This window comes from Schistocerca piceifrons, chromosome 5 (genome assembly GCF_021461385.2).
Source record: "Schistocerca piceifrons isolate TAMUIC-IGC-003096 chromosome 5, iqSchPice1.1, whole genome shotgun sequence".
In the NCBI taxonomy this organism is placed as follows: domain Eukaryota; kingdom Metazoa; phylum Arthropoda; class Insecta; order Orthoptera; family Acrididae; genus Schistocerca; species Schistocerca piceifrons.
The window spans coordinates 10,708,316-10,725,617 of record NC_060142.1 but is presented as its reverse complement, the minus strand read 5'-3'; the positions used below and the strand labels follow the sequence as shown (position 1 = coordinate 10,725,617).

Sequence of the window (17,302 nt, the reverse complement as noted above, 5' to 3'; positions counted from 1 at the left end):
TATCAGTTTTTATTAGTAAATTAATGAATTATTCGAATTAACCTGCCTCTACCGGTGATGAAAGGTACTTACATTCACCTTCATGAGTTTTTTTTTACGTAGGTCTGCATAAATAACATGGTAAATATATCAAAAAATGCCGTCCATATTGTGTTAAACGTGGGTTAGTCACTGCTGTATTTCAGTTTCTTATAGCTACGTTTAAATAGTTTTATTCTGACGCTAGCAAAAAACATAACTTCCGAAGTTCAAAAGTTTTGTATTTGTAAAATTAAAAGCACAAAGAAATTACTACAAACGCTGCAGGGGATCCAACCAGTGAGTTTAATGGATCAAACCCGCAATGTTTTCCTTTCATTTAGTTCGTCTCCATATTACTTGAGGCGCTGCTATCGCACCGTGTTTCCATCTTTTAACACGAGACGTGCGCTGCACATATATTGTTGTTCAGTGTTCAGTCTTTGCGAGCGGGAGGCTGTGTAGTGTGTAACTGTGCGTGAAGCTGAGCTAGGAGAAGTCTGACAATAGCTTGCTGTAGGTGGTAAATGAATAACAATAGATTTCGTTTCTTAGCCACTGAATGAAGCTGTGCTGTACATGTATTTTAAAAACGAAGTTAAGCGCAGTTTTCCATTATTAGCGTTATGCTGTTAGCGAATGACTTTTTGTGGTGCTGTGGGATCTGGTATGATAATATTGTGTAATTTGTTGATGCGTACTGCACACTATTCAAACTTAGTTTTGCCCTCTTTTTAAATAGTTGTGACTGAATCATCTTTGCTAGTTGTTAACGGTGATTCGGGACAGGTCTGAATTGTATATGGCATAAAATTATTAGAGGTTACGTTTATCCAAATAAAACCTTACATCTCACCCCTGTTTCGAGAAAACGCTTTTCGTATAGGGTGATATTATATTAGTGGCCTGTATTTCTTTTGCTAGTTGATTTATGTGAAACACGTGGCAGTTATAATAGGATTATTGTAAGGCAACCTCCATGGTAAGTTAGTTTCGTGTTTCATGGCTATAATAATGTGGAATTGGTCCCATGGTCACGTATTTTGTTGTTTGTAGTGTACAAATAAAGATTTTTTATGTTGTGATGGATGTATTCATACAGAACTGTCAGAATTTCTATCCTTTTGAATAACTCTTCACGTTGTGCCGTGTTAAAACTATTTGTTGTTATCGTACAGCTCTTTTCTGTATCTTGAAAGTAGGTTCTATGTTCCCAAAGTCACCGAAACACTATCCCATAACTGAGGATTGAATGAATATAGGCCTATCCAAATTAAACTACTTCGAGGCATGAAATGCTGCTCACAAATTCAAAGATTTGCAGGGCATAACGTGCTGAGGATAACTTCTCTGCCAAAATTTTCACATGTTCTGTCCATTTCAAGTGACATACTACATTTATCCCCAAGAATTTCGTATCTGTTACATAATCTCGTTCATCATTATTTACTTTCAATGTAGTATAATTGGGTTTTTATTTAGTCGGAAGTTTACACAGTTTGTCTTTTCACGTTATAGTTACTCTGGTCTTTAATGACCAGTTGTGGATGTTTCTGAGAGCTTCATTGGATTTTTCTGCTAACTGAGTTGAATATTTGGCTGTAATTGCTACAATGCTGTCATTGGAAAATAGTATTTTTTACCTGACACTATGTGGGAAAGGATTTACTGATGGGAAGATGATTGAAGCCAATACACTTCCTTGGGGGATACCTATGTTAATACATTTCCCATAATTTTTGTAAAATTCTAGAAAAGCGGGGTCAGTCTGGTTATTTTTGTTGGATGTGAGACAGGCCTACCTTAGAGTTTCAGATGATTTTTTTGTTATCTCTGGACACCCATATCCTCTTTTAAAAAAGAAGAGCTCCAATCGAATCCAGTGTTTTGGCAAATGCTTCTTCAAATTTTAGTTTAAATATCGTCATGTACTTTTTTTTTACAATCGTATTGACCAACTAGAATCACGTTAACAACTTCAGTTCCTCTTCTTCCTTTGTTATTGTTTCCTCTTTTTCCAGTATTCCCTCATTTTCTCCCCATGAAGTCTCTTCCTTTCTTCCATCCATTTTCCCGATTCTTTTATTTCTTCTGCTTTGAAAGCCTTCCAAATTTAGTATTTTGATTTTAAAATGGTTTCGTTCTGCTATTTCTGATTCTTTGATGTTCTTTCTTTCAGGATCTTTCCTTACTTCTGTAATCCATGCTATTGTCAATTTCTTCTTCCAGAAATAGAGGAGTATTTGTTTTGTTCGTCTATTTCCATCCATTCGGTAGGGATGTCCAAAAAAGGTTAATCTTCGTTTGGCCATTACTTCAGATATTTTCTCTATATTTTTGTAGATCTCCTCATTACTTCTTATTTTCCAACCATCTGCAGTTTTTATTGCACCCATTATTTTTCTAATAATCCTTCTTTCCAGTACCTCTAGTTTGTCCATCTTATGGTTCATCGTTAGGCATTCAGATCCATATAAACATTCTGGTCGTACCACTGTGGTGTAGTGTTTTAGTTTTGTTTTTCTAGATGTACATTTCTTGTTGTAAATATTTTTGGTCAAACCATATGCTCTTTCCATTTTGTTAATTCTTACATCTATTGCAGATTTTTCTAGTCCATTCTGTTGTGTAGTTTCTCCAAGGTATTTAAATTTATTTACTCGCTCTATTTTTACCTATTTGTATTTCTATGTATTTTGGTGCATTTTTTATATTTGTCATGAATTTTGTTTTTTCAGCTGAAATTTTGAGACCAGTTCTGTTTGCTCATTTTTCCAGAATGTTTATTTGGTTAACTGCTTCTGTCAGGTTTTCTGAAAGTATTGCGAAATCATCCGCAAAAGCCAAGCAGTTTACCTTAATTCCATTTGTTTTCCTTCCCAGAGTTATTGGTTCAATTTTGTGATTTTTTTAGCTCCGAATTCCAGATCCTTACAATTTTTTCTAGAACACAGTTAAACAGTAAAGGCGATAAACTGTCACCTTGTCTAACATCAGTTTTTATTTCAAAAGGCTGAGATAATTCTCCCATAAATTTGACTTTAGATACTGTACCTGTTAGTGTTTCACGAATTATGTTTGCTAGTTTTGATTTATCACCAAATTCTCTAATGACCTTATCAATCATTTCTCTGTCTATACAGTCAAATGCTTTCTTGAAATTTATAAATGACACTAGTATTGGTTTGCTGGTTAACATTCTGTGGCGAATTATTGACTTTAAGTTAAAAATTTGTTCTGCACAGGATCTTCCCTTTTGAAAACCACCCTGATATTCTCCTAGTTGTTTGTCTAAAGTACCTACCACTCTGTTGAGGAGAATTTTTGAAAATATTTTGTATGCCACTGGCAGAAGTGACACTCCTCTGTACTTATTAAATATTTTGTTTGTTTGTTTCTGCATACACTTCGAGCTTCATATCGTAGCTGGAATGAGAACTGACATAGGTTTAAATCTGAGAAAACCCTTTTGTATGCATTCAATTTAGCAGACTTTTCTACATAAATATTTGCTTTTATTATATGACAGAGATGATCTGATACGCTTACATTTTGAACAAGTAACCTGCAGTACTCTTTCTTTCTATGTCTGTCGTCAAATAATCGGTTATTGATGAAGGTTGTTTTGTCACTCCAGTTGGACGGTTTACTACTGATGTTGTGGTGAAGCTGCGGATGATATTAAAGTATACACTACTAATATCATCTGATTTCATTGTGTTGCTATGTAAATCCCCACACATGAGAACATTAATGTTTGGTCTAGATATTTTGTGTAAGCATTTGTTGAGTTTTTAGGAAAAAAGTCCATATTACCATGGGGGGGGGGGGGGGGGAATCTAAACAAACAAAATACAATTAATTTTTTTTTGACATGTTTTTTTTCTGTTATTTCAACTGCCAATAATTCAAAATGTTTGTTTTCACTTAATGTTACAAGATACTTTCTGGTTTCAAAAGTAAAATCTTTTTTCACATGACCCCACCCCGCACCTTTCATGAAATTTGTACGAACAGAACAGGTCATATGATGATAATGCAAAATACACAGTTTCATTTTCCCACACCAGCGCTCAGTGATACTTACAATGGCACTGTCTGGTGTTTGCAGTTCTAATGCAAGTTGCTAAACTTTTCTTTATGGATTGTATATTTTGATGAAATACTGTTAAACATTTAGTCTGCATATCGTCGTGGTTTCCTCCTCTTCATGCCTGACATTAAAGAATCCTTCAGATGGGATGGTTGCACAATTTTTTGCCTGATTGTTACAGTACACATTTCACTTGCAGTTGTTTCTTCCTCTTCTGTTGGTGGTGTTTGTGTGTTGTCTACTGCTGTTGTGTGCCAACCCCCTCTTACTTACTCTGTGTGTGTCTAGTGTAATTTCATAAAAGAAACGGTTTGAATGACAGTGACTCCAGGAAATCATTTTGCAGCAGTTGCTGTATGCTGTAACTTAAGACAGTAACAGAAAGTGAAGTTCGCAAAATCACTTTCGTAGTCCGGAATATTGGCATGCATATTCCATGTGATGTAAAGGATAAGAAATGCTGGGAACAGTCAATAATAACATTGATTTGCAATGTAGGCCTAGTTTATGGACTGCAGTATACTGTCTTTTTTGTAACAGAAACTAAAAATGACTTCAGCAGACAGCCATTGTGTAAACAACTGTATTAATGCTTGTTAAAAATGTGGTTTTGTGGCCTACTGAAGTGTTTCTACTGGTATACATCTATTTACTTGCAGTTTGTGACTATCGATCTGAATTTTAGTGATATAGCTAGTAAGCAAAATAAAGGATGAAATGTGGGGTTGGATCTTGAGACAAATTTGATGTTGATCTCCATGCTAGCCTGTTCTGTGAAACAGTCTTCCTATTGGCATAGTTAATGCCACCTACATTCATTTAAAGCTGCATACTTACCCATTTGCTTTAACCAATGACATCATCACCTCTACCAGAACCCCTATTTTGAGCATATTGAAAATGACGACTGAAACATTGGTCATAACACTCGGAAAGAGAGGAGGGGGGGAGAGAGAGAGAGAGAGAGAGAGAGAGAGAGAGAGAGAGAGAGAGAGAGAGAGAGAGAGAGAGACCACTTGAAACACCCATAAATAAAATTGACAAAACACGTCGTAGGATCACGGTATCCCAATCTCCAGTTCAGTTATATACCTCAACCCTACACTAGGATACTAATAACCCCCCACCCACAATGAATGGTGAATTATGGAAAGTGAATGTGATGACGTGTGGAATAGGACAAGACAGCGGAACTTGTGTGAAAATAAAAAAATGTCACAATGTGGCTCACTGTTTTTTGATTAAATTAAGGGAGAAGATAGGCAAATCAGTGTTTTTTAATTAAATCATGAGATGAGGTGGGTGAATCAATGTTTATTTATAATAGTCGCCCGGCTGATATATTAATAGACAGTGATCCACCTACCTTCTGTCGTAATTTAATTAAAAGTATTGATTCACTTACTCAGTGGTTATGCCGGCACCTAAGAGTACAGTTTGTATTATGACAATATTCTGCATAAGATATCCCATTGTGCCAAAACGTAGGCCTAATTCCGTACGAGCCACATCGTGATGACTGCAGCACACCAAATGACGTGCTAACATACCTCACCACACAAACACTGGCCTCTATAACATTATTTCACTTCCACACCAAAACACATGTCATGGGTCAAAGCAGATGGATTGTATCCTACAACCAAGTATACACATGTATCATATAAACTGGTCTGTTCTTTTATTTAGGTTGTCATAAAATTCTTTATTTCTTTTCGCATAAGTACGGTTTGGTACCATGCCATTACTTATGAATCTAGAAATCTGATGTTTGGCATTCGTCCGTAGCATCCCATTTCAAAAGGTATTATCTTGTCACATTTAACTTCTTTAAAATGTTAGTATTTTCAAAATTGGCGTTCTGCATTTTATATCCCATCCATTCTGCGATCATCAGTTATTTTGCTGGCCAAACACCAAAATTTCTTTGCTACTTCTGGTGTCTCATTTCCTAATGAAATGCATTTGTCATCGCCTACTTTTGTTGATGTTTATTTTATAACCACTCTTCAGAACACTATCCATTTCACTTAGCTGCTTTCGCAAGTCTTTGCTGTTTGATGGAATGTCATCAGCTAACCCCAACATTTCTATTTCTTCTCACTGAACGTAAACTCCCTTTCCAAATTTCTCCTTTGTCTCCTTCACAGCTAGTGCAGTCTACATATTGAATAACACCATGGGTAGGGTACCACTGTGTCTTACTCACCTCTCAACTTATCCCCACCTTCCCCTTTCCTGTCTTTCAACTCTTACAACTGCAGTATGGCTTCTGCACAAGTTGTAGGTAATTTTTACTCCAGTATTTTATCCCTGCTACCTCACAAACTATGAAGTGTGTAACCCAGTTAACATTGTCAAAAGCTTTCTCATAACCTACATATGCTATAAGCACACATATGTGTGGCTTTTTCTCAGATTGGTGTAGTATCTTGTCACATATGAATGAAGAAAGACTACCTCAGGACCATTATTGCTTTTGTTAAGATCTAAGTTGGGAAAATGGCCAATATACAATTATAAACAATACGACCAATGGCGCTACAAATAACATCAGGACATTGAGTCCACTCGCACCTGCCACAGCAAGGTACAATCTATCAGCATTGGTAAGAATGATATAAAACTGCTATAAAAACATATGAAGGTAGGTGTGGGGGGAAAAGGAATTCTGTAGTCATTTACACAATACGTGCGCAAGTTTGCATCGATCACTTCCGTGTCAGGACTTACTGATATGATAAAGGACTACACTATGAAGAGAATAAATTACTACTCAAGATATAGAGAAGACGTAGAGTCGCAGGTACACACAACGAAGAGACTACTATACATTTATACATTTCAGCTTTCTCACTCTCTCACTCTCTCACTCTCTCTCTCTCTCTCACACACACACACACACACACACACACACACACACACACACACACACACACACATATAATAAAACCACTGTCTCTGGCTGCTGTGTTGGGCTACAGTGGCAGAGACAGTGTTCATGTGTGAGTTGTGCTTGTGTGAATGTGTCTGTGTTTTCTACTTCAGAAGCCTTTTGGGCTAAAAGCTAAAATATATAGCAGCCTTTTCATTGTGCCTGTCTGCAACTCAGTGTCTCCTCTATATAGTGAGGAGCACACTTATCCCTTTCATAATATTGTTCTCATTTCATCGTGGACTTTTCCTTGTTTGATATGATAAACAGGCTCATGTTAGTGGAACGAGGCAGAACATCATCGCCAATATTGAAATAAGCATCACAAGAAAATTCATTCTGTTTATTAAGATTCTCATTAGGTTCTTTGCTTTTGGCAGTATAAATTTCCAGCTATTTGAGCAAACCAAGACACTGCCCCTTGTTTGATCTGTGCAAAATCTCCATGTTACTGTCAGTATCTATGATTTGTGCTGATGAGGGTGCAGCTAGTGCAGTTCTATTGTGTGTAAGAGTATATTAAGTGAATTATGAATGTCCAAGCTGTCTGTCTTGTGTAGTCTTTTTGGCAGTCACCACTTGTTGTCTCAGAAACACCAGAGTGTAATTTCATGTTCTTTCCGTGTGAGGTGTCAAAATAAATCCTGTGTCCTGATGTATTTTGTGGTCTGAAGGTAACTTTTACATAGGAACTTTCCAGTTTTATCATGCCATCTCAAATGGTACGAGGAAGTGTATTTTCATTCGTTGTTGTGCAGTATGTTACAACTATCTTTATCACAGGATGAGATGGATAAGGAAACTGTGACCTTGAAGTAGATTGTGAGAGCAAATAGATACCACAACTCTACAGCTACACATGTATACAGAAAATTAAAACATAACCAATATAAACGTAAGTTAGGGAAAGAAATTTAATTTTGCAAGCATGACATACCGTGACACAACTTCTGGTAAAATTGGAAGTTTCTCACGTAAATCACATAAATCAAAGTTAACAGATGCCTTTGGAACAGAAAATACACTGAGTCACAAAATTCGTCAAAACATCTCATAGGGTAAGAAGATGATGACTGGGACATTCGTTTTGTAACTAGATTCATTTTCTGCATTTCTGTCTTAAAGTAAGTGTCCTCAGTATTTTTATTTATTAACTGAAGCTTATTGTAAAAATGGAGATCTTAAGTAATGAAAAGTAGTTGGGTCATTCCATGTCAATTCAGCCAATTTGAGAAAATGTTACAGCTGATAGTCTCGGATTCAGCTGAAATTTAGCACGCCAATGCTACCAAGTGTGGAACACTCATATACAAAATTTTAGGTTCCCCTGCCAATTAGTTCCAGAATTATGGCTTGTGAAAGAAGGTGGCGTGATCCAGAAATTGCAACCCGCATCTGGCAATTTGTCTTCAGTCCCAACTTTAGGTCTTAATAACTTTGCAACTATTCCGAACAGTCCATTGAATTTTTTACAACCCAGTAACACCCACTTAGAGAATGCACTCTGAATCAAAACACCAACAACGTATTTCTGAGGGAAAATAAAAAATTCCAAAGTATGATTTAAAAAATGTAATACGTTAAAAGGTACATATTATAGGTGCCCTCTGCCACATATAATTCACTCAAAAAGGGTATAATTTTTGTTTGTGGTAAGCTAACACACACAGAACTCATCTTGCCCATATCAGTCACACAAACAGAGTTATGTGCACACGAAAATACAAAAATTTGAAAAATTACCTGAAAATGTGGATTTTCGAAGTGTGGTAGCACAAGAGGGACAAGTGATATCCATGCCAAATTTCAAACACTGCATAAGTAGACCACAATATAATATGTGGCAAAATTTCAACTTGTTATTGCAAGGCATTCGTGTACAACAAAAGTTGACAGAGATGCATTTGGTTATGTTTCTTTTAACACGACTTAACAAGTAATAGTGATGAGACAGCAGTTGTTGGGAACCATTAGGCAACAGAAAGTTAAAAATGGTGGTTTTCAGGGACAGAATGAGTCATTGTTAGGCAAGAACAACAAAGAAAACGAGCAACAACTACAGGTTACTCATGTTTTTAAGATTCTAGTTCAGACTGGTCAGTACTGCTGTGAAAAGTCAGTATGGACGCAGAAGAGTGTACTAGTGGTGCGTTTGTTCAAACAAGTTGCGGTATTGGTAGAGCACAAGCATCTGAATGTCATAAAACATGTGGAACAAAATGTGGCATTCGCTTTGTGCTGTATGATCTGGATGAATCGGACCAAGATTTGTTGCTATGGAGATCCGGGATACACCCTGTGGGCACAAGAAGTACAGTTCCAGGAAACTTTAGCATTTGTTATCATCATATGAAAGTGTTTCTGGATAAGTATTCTTTCCTACAAAGAAGTTATTTTGATATATTTCGGATTCATAAGAAGACAGTGAAGTGTAGCCTCAGAGAAATTGATATATAATTCGGTATTGAATTAAGTCGGTTGATGCTAAGGGAATTAGATTAGGATACTTAAAGTAGTAAAGGAGTTTTGCTATTTGGGGAGCAAAATAACTGATGATGATCGAAGTAGAGAGAATATAAAATGCAGACTGGCAATGGCAAGGAAAGCGTTTCTGAAGAAGAGAAATTTGTTAACATCGAGTATAGATTCAAGTGTCCGTTACTGAAAGTATTTGTATGGAGTGTAGCCATGTATGGAAGTGAAACATGGGCAATAAATAGTTTAGACAAGAAGAGAATAGCTTTCAAAATGTGGTGCTACAGAAGAATGCTGAAGATTAGATGGGTAGATCACATAACTAAGAGGAGGTATTGAATAGGATTGGGGAGAAGAGAAGTTTGTGACACAACTTGACCAGAAGAAGGGATCGGTTGGTAGGACATGTTCTGAGGCATCAAGGGATCACCAATTTAGTATTGGAGGGCAGCATGGAGGGTAAAAATCGTAGAGGGAGACCAAGAGATGAATACACCAAGCAGATTCAGAAGGATGTAGGTTGCAGTAGGTACTGGGAGATGAAGAAGTTTGCAGAGGATAGAGTAGCATGGAAAGCTGCATCAAACCAGTCTCAGGACTGAAGACCACAACAACAACAATTGAATCAGTGCATGGGACTTAAAATGAAAGCAGGACAAAAGTTATGTTCCAGGTGTGTTACACTGCTAAAAAATGAAGAATATTCTGATAATTTACATGACAGTGACAAAGAGTATCAGCCACCTACAACCACAGCGGATGAGCAGTTAAATACTTCAGTGACTGCTCTTGGTTTGTCTCCCATGAAGACACACGAAGTTGGGAAAAGACACAGGACCAGCTATGGTAGAAGAAAACTACAAGAAGCTCAGATGGAATAAAAACACAAAATAGCTGACACACTAATGGTGGAAGAGGAAGAACTATCTGCTCCAAAGGAACAGGAATCATGTCAGAAATGCTCTGATTTGGACAAAATTGTGCATGATTTGAAAGAAAAATGTACCATATCCACACGTCAGTAAAAGGTAGCTATTCTTACCCTTGCACCTTCCAGCTGCCTATCGACTACACTGTAAAGGAATTCAATGTTTCTACATATATGGTAAAGCAAGCTACGAAAATAAAAGCAACCCAAGGAGTGCTTCCACGACTTCAGCAGGCTCAGGGTAAGAAATTGAGTTCAGAAATAAAGGTGCTAGTGTCGGAGTTTTATGAAAATAATGACTGCAGCCGAATAATGCCTGGAAAAAAGACTATGTAACAGTGAAAATGGGAAATGTACGTGTACAGGTGCAAAAAAGACTGTTGCTATGCAACATATCAGAACTATATGTAGAATTCAAGGAAAGGTATCCCAATACGAAAGTAGGTTTATCATCTTTTTTCAATCTTCGGCTAAAATGGGTATGGCCTGTAAGTGCAAGGGGCACACACAATGTTTGTGTATGTGAGACTCATCAAAATGCTAAGCTGATGTTTGCTGCTGTAAAGGATTCTGGTCTGGATTACAAAGGTGCAATGAAGCTGCTAGTGTGTGACATAAGTTCCTACCAGTGCATCATGATACACAGGTGTGAAAAGTGTCCCGGTAAGGCAAATCTTGGAAAATACATGAATAACAAACTGTATGGTGAATTCCTTATGGATGACGGTGAACTTGTTTCTTATCAACAATGCATACACATGGATCACGCATGTCTTGAAACAAAGCAAAGTACAGTGGAAGATTTTGTTGAAATGTGTCGTCAAAAAATAGACAAACTGACCACACACAGCTTCACAGCAACAGCACAATCAGCTTATCTCCAGTTTTGTAAGGATAATTTGAAACAAGATGAAATTATAGTAATACTAGACTTTTCTGAAAATTATGCATTTATAGTTCAAGAATTCTTTACAGACGAATGGAAAAACTAGTAGAAGGTGACCTCGGGGAAGATTAGTTTGGATTACGTAGAAATATTGGAACACGTGAGGCAATACTGACGCTACGACTTACCTTAAAAGCTAGATTAAGGAAAGGCAAATCTACGTTTCTAGCATTTGTAGACTTAGAGAAAGCTTTTGACAATGTTAACTGGAATACTCTCTTTCAAATTCTGAAGGTGGCAGGGGTAAAATACAGGGAGCGAAAAGCTATTTACAATTCGTACCGAAACCAGACGGCAGTTATAAGAGTTGAGGGGCATGAAAGGGAAGCAGCAGTTGGGCAGGGAGAGAGACAGTGTTGTAGCCTCTCCCCGATGTTCAATCTGTATATTGAGCAAGCAGGAAATGAAACAAAAGAAAAATTCGGAGTAGGTATTAAAATCCATGGAGAAGAAATAAAAACTTTGAGGTTCGCCGATGACATTGTAATTCTGTCAGAGACAGCAAAGGACTTGGAAGAGCAGTTGGATGGAATGGATAGTGTCTTGAAAGGAGGATATAAGATGAACATCAACAAAAGCAAAACAAGGATAATGGAATGTAGTCGAATTAAGTCGGGTGATGCTGAGGGAATTAGATTAGGAAATGAGAAACTTAAAGTAGTAAAGGAATTCTGCTGTTTGGGGAGCAAAATAACTGATGATGGTCGAAGTAGAGAGAATATAAAATGTAGACTGGCAATGGAAAGGAAATCATTTCTGAAGAAGAGAAATTTGTTAACATTGACTATATGTTTAAGTGTCAGGAAGTCATTTCTGAAAGTATTTGTATGGAGTGTAGCCATGTGTGGAAGTGAAACATGGACAATAAATAGTTTGGACAAGAAGAGAACAGAAGCTTTCGAAATGTGGTGCTACAGAAGAATGCTGAAGATTAGATGGGTAGATCACATAACTAATGAGGAAGTATTGAATAGGATTGGGGAGAAGAGAAGTTTGTAGCACAACTTGACTAGAAGAAGGGATCGGTTGGTAGGACATGTTCTGAGGCATCAAGGGATCACCAGTTTAGTATTGGAGGGCAGCGTGGAGGGTAAAAATCGTAGAGGGAGACCAAGAGATGAATACACTAAGCAGATTCAGAAGGATGTAGGTTGCAGTAGGTACTGGGAGATGATGAAGCGTGCACAGGATAGAGTAACATGGAGAGCTACATCAAACCAGTCTCAGGACTGAAGACCACCACAACAACAACAACAACAACAACAACAACAACAGTTCGAGATGCCATCCAAGGATATCATTGGGACAACAGTCAAGCAACTTTCCAGCCATTTGCAATTTACTATAGAGGTGAATCAGGTGATGTGTCTGTCATGAACCTGTGCATTTTTAGTGACTGTTTAATTCGTGATGCCATTGCAGTTCATGCCCACATTCACACTGTCATGGCATATGTGAAAAACAAGCTCCCTCAGATACATTTTGTGAAATACTTCAGTGATGGGGCAGCTAGTCAGTACAAAAACTGTAAAAATCTCAAAAATTTATGCATGCATCATCATGATTTTCAGATTAACGCAGAATGGAATTTTTTCGCAACAAGTCATGGTAAAAATGTATGTGATGGTATTGGTGCTACCATTACACACATGGCATCACAAGCTATTCTGCAGCACCCTACAGAAGGTCACATTCTAACACCTCTTCAATTATGTACCTGGGTACAGAAAAATATCGCTGGCATACAGTCATTCTATGTTTCGAAAAATGAGGTGAAATCATTAGAAGAGTTGCTAAAAAGCAGGCTAGAACACGTTAAAACTGTTGCAGGCACAAGGAGCCATCATCACTTCTCTCCAGCGGACTCTGATAATGTGCAGATGAGCAGACTCTGGTTATAACCGTAGGTTCAAGCACAACATGTGTCTTCACATTGTGTCTGATTCAGGATTCAGAAGCAAAAGCAGCAACATACTACCATGTTGCTATGTTATTGCTGTTTATGATGACAAATGGTACTTAGGATATGTTGCAGAGTGCTGTGAAGCAGAAGGTGATGTATTTGTGAACTTCATGGCACCAGCAGGACCAGCAAGATCGTTTCATTGGCCCTGTTTGGCAGACAGGTGTTGGATTCCTTTTGAACATATTCTTATGACAGTTCCAGTTCCTACCACAGTGTCAAGAAGACAGTACAAATTGCCACTCAAGGTACAGAGTACAGTAGCTAAAGTGTGGGACAACTTCTGTTTCAAGCACAATCGACTGGTTTTTAGCAATTAAGGTGCAGTAAACATTAATGATAGGTTGTGTTAATCTGTCTATATGTTGTTGCTTAGTGATTAAACAGTTGTGGGAGAGGATAAGAAGAGGCAGAACAGTTTACGATATGTTTTTACAAAATTGTGTTGTGGAACAATGGCCACATCACCAAATACATCTGTCAACTTCCATTGTACACAAATGTCTTGCATTAACATGCTGAAATTTTGAGATATATATCATTATGGTCTACTTATGCAGTGTGTGAAATTTGGCTGGGATACCACGTGTCCCTTTCGTGCTACCACACTTCGAAAATCCATGTTTTCAGGTAATTTTTCAAATTTTTGTATTTTCGTGTGCATGTAACTCAGTTTTTGTGACTGATATGGGCATGATGAGTTCTGTGTGTGTTTAGGCCACATTAAGCTTACCACAAAAAAATTTATACCCTTTTGAGTAAATTATATTTGGCGTAGAGGGCACCTACAATGTGTACCATTTAATGTCCCCTATTTAAATTTTTTGAATCACATTTTAGAATTTTTTATTTTCTCTTAGAAATATGTTGTTGGTGTTTTGGTTCATGGAGTGTGTTCTCTAAATGGATGTTATTGGGTTGTAAAAACTTCACTGGACTGTGTGAAATAGTTCCAAAGTTATTAAGACCTGAAGACAGATTGCCAGATGCGGGTTGCAATTTCCGGGTCACGCCACGTTCTTTCACAAGTCATAATTCTGGAACTAATTGGCAGGGGAAACTAATACTTTGTTCACGAGTGTTCCACACATGGTAGAGTTAGTGTACTGAATTTCAGTCAGATCTGAGACTGTGAGCTGGAGCCCCTGGTTGAACTGACATGGAATGACCCAGTTGTTAATTTTGCACTGGTTGCAAAATGTACAAACAAGTGTGAAAATGTGCAATGTACAATTTACTAAGAGGTTGTTTCATATATTTAAATCAAATCTGATAACACATCATGCATACGGAAATGTAGTACGTAAAGTAAGGGAAGGGTAACAACTCATCTGTAGCAGACTGATGCATGGAGCATGGAAGCATATAACAGAAAACAGTATTCATACTGGCCTTTGAGCAACAGCTCATTTTCTAGCAATAGGACAAACATTCACACATCCAAACGCACAATGCAGTGGCCATGACAAAACCAATTATTGATAGTCATTGTTGAGAGCTATCGCCTGAACTGATGGAGGTGGGGAGGGGGTAGCGAGAAAGAAGCAAGTCCTTAGACACATGACTCTGTGGCTGCACAACAAGACAAAGACAGTACAGAGGATACAACAAAAAGAGATGTAGGGAGAAAGGAAGAAGAAGGGGTAGTAGGGAAGGAGAGGTGAAAATGAAGAGGCGGGAAAGAAAAGGATAGAAAAGGGAGAGGGGATGAAGAGGTGAAGTGGAAGTGGGGGAGGGAGAGAGATATTGAAGGGGATTAATGCCTGCAAGGGCAAGGCGGGGGGGGGGGGGGGGGGAGGTGGAGAAAGCAGTGCACAGTCTGGATGGATAAGTTCACAACATAAGAAAAAAAATGAGCATATGGTGTCATTGGCCGGGAGTTCCCAGGCGGAAAGTTCGGCCGCCAAGTGCAAGTCTCATTGAGTGCAATGGGCGACTTGCGCGTCGACAATGGGGATGAAATGATGATGACAGCACAACACCCAGTCCCTGAGAGGAGACAATCTCCCTCCCCGAACTGGGAATTGAACCCGGGCCCCCATGCACGGCATTCAAACACGCTGACCATTCAGTTATTGGGGCGGACAAAGGCAAGGTGAGACAGTCGGAACAGATAAGCAGATGATTGTGAGAGCACAGGGTGTCTTGGAGAGACAGTACCTGTTGAAGTCATTTGTGTAGTAGTTGTAGTTGTAGTTGTAGTTGTTGTTGTTGTGCAGCAGGTTCGGCAACTGGATGCTCAAGTTTGCGACGTGGAGCAGAAGGTGATGGGTAGGTGTATGGAGCAGATTTTGCACATAAGTCGACCAGAAGGGAATGACTCATGGGGTACAGGATTGTGAGCAGAATTAGATTAGTGATGGACAAGGATGTTCTGTAGGTTGGGTGGGTGAGAGAACACACTTCTGGTGATGTGGTTAGGATTTTGGGTAGGATATCCCTCATTTCAGGGCATGACAGGAGGGAGTCGGAGCCCTTGTGAAGGATGTGGTTGAGCTTTTCGAGGCCAGTGTGATGCTGGCTGATTAGAAGAGTGCTGGTCAGTGGCTTAGTAACATTGTTATCGGTATCAGAGGCGGCAGATGGCACGGAAGACTTGTTTATGGATGAGCTGGATAGCACGGCATGTGAGTAAAGGCTCTGGTAAGCTTATCGGTATATTTCGACAAAATCTGCTTTTTACTGCAGGTGTGGCATTGCTAGGCCGTAAGGAGGGGACTTTCAGATAGGGGATAGGTGGCAGCTGTCAAAATAGAGGTACCGTTGGTGCACTTTATACAAACGTATCTATGGAGACATCTGAGAGATGGAGATGACATTTAGGAAGGTGGGCATGATAAGTTAAGAAGTACCAGGTGAAGCAGATTTTGGAATAGGTGTTAAGGATGTGGGGGAAAAGAGCAAAAGCTGCCCTTGCTGAGAGTCCAGATCATGAAAGTGTCATCAGTGATGATGTGGGTTGTCCCCTCATGGTTACTGAGGTGTGATACATGCCCTGTGCACCCACTTACCACCTCCTACAAGTCTAGTCAGTTATATCTTGCTCAGTGGAAGGTAGGGCCACATGTGAAAGAAAGCATATGTTTTATGTATAGGTTGTGCTGCAGTCTATGTGGGCACAACATATTTCCAACTGGCTGCTCACACAAGTGGCCACTACTAAACTGTGGCAAACTGCAGCTTGACTATCCAGTTGCCAAATGTGTTGCACACCACAACAAAAATGATTCCAAAAGATTCCTCACTACACGGGCCATTTGGATACTCCTTCAGGACAAGTTTCTTTGAACTATGCAGATGAGAATTCTCTCTCAAATGCATTCTGCACTCTCGCAATCCCTCTGCCCTAAATGTACACTAATGTGGTCCTGCTGCCACACCTTGCATTTCCCTTCACTCTTCCATCCAGACAAATCCTCCTCCCAGATCATCCGCTACCTTATTTCATCCCCCTCCACCCCCCGCAGCATTCGCTCCAACCGAGAGGACTTGAAGTTGCTGCTCCGCTTGCACCGTCCGCTCGTCGTAGCCCTCCAGGAAACGAAGCTACGCCCATGCGATCAAGTTGCCTTGGCACACTACACCTCTGTGCATTTTGACCTACCCCCTGTGGTAGGTGTCCCAGCTCATGGAGGGGTTATGTTGCTGGTCCGGGATGATATTTACTACGATCCCATCACGTTGCACACCGGCCTGCAGGCAATTGCCATCCGCATTACTCTCCCCACTTTTACGTTTTCCTTTTGTACCGTTTACACTCCATCGTCATCTGCCGTTACCAGGGCAGACATGATGCAACTTATTGCTCAGCTACCTGCACCATTTTTGTTAACTGGAGACTTCAATGCCCACCATCCCCTTTGGGGCTCTCCAGCATCCTGCCCAAGGGGCTCCTTGTTAGCAGACCTTTTCAACCAGCTCAATCTTGTCTGCCTCAATACTGG

General features: G+C 39.1%; 1 protein-coding gene across 5 annotated transcripts in view; it reads left to right on the top strand.

Moving 5' to 3' along the window:
• The first annotated feature begins 411 nt into the window (after positions 1-411).
• The window catches only part of LOC124798126 (ankyrin repeat domain-containing protein 1-like), a 113,921-nt gene continuing 97,030 nt past the window's right edge, over positions 412-17,302 (top strand). For 2 of the 5 annotated variants that reach the window (XR_007016921.1, XR_007016917.1), the window contains exon 1: positions 412-534. The gene's annotated coding sequence lies outside the window, so the exon portion shown is untranslated. The remainder of the gene's footprint in view (positions 535-17,302) is intronic. The other 3 variants (XM_047261385.1, XR_007016920.1, XR_007016919.1) reach the window with 3 other exon arrangements.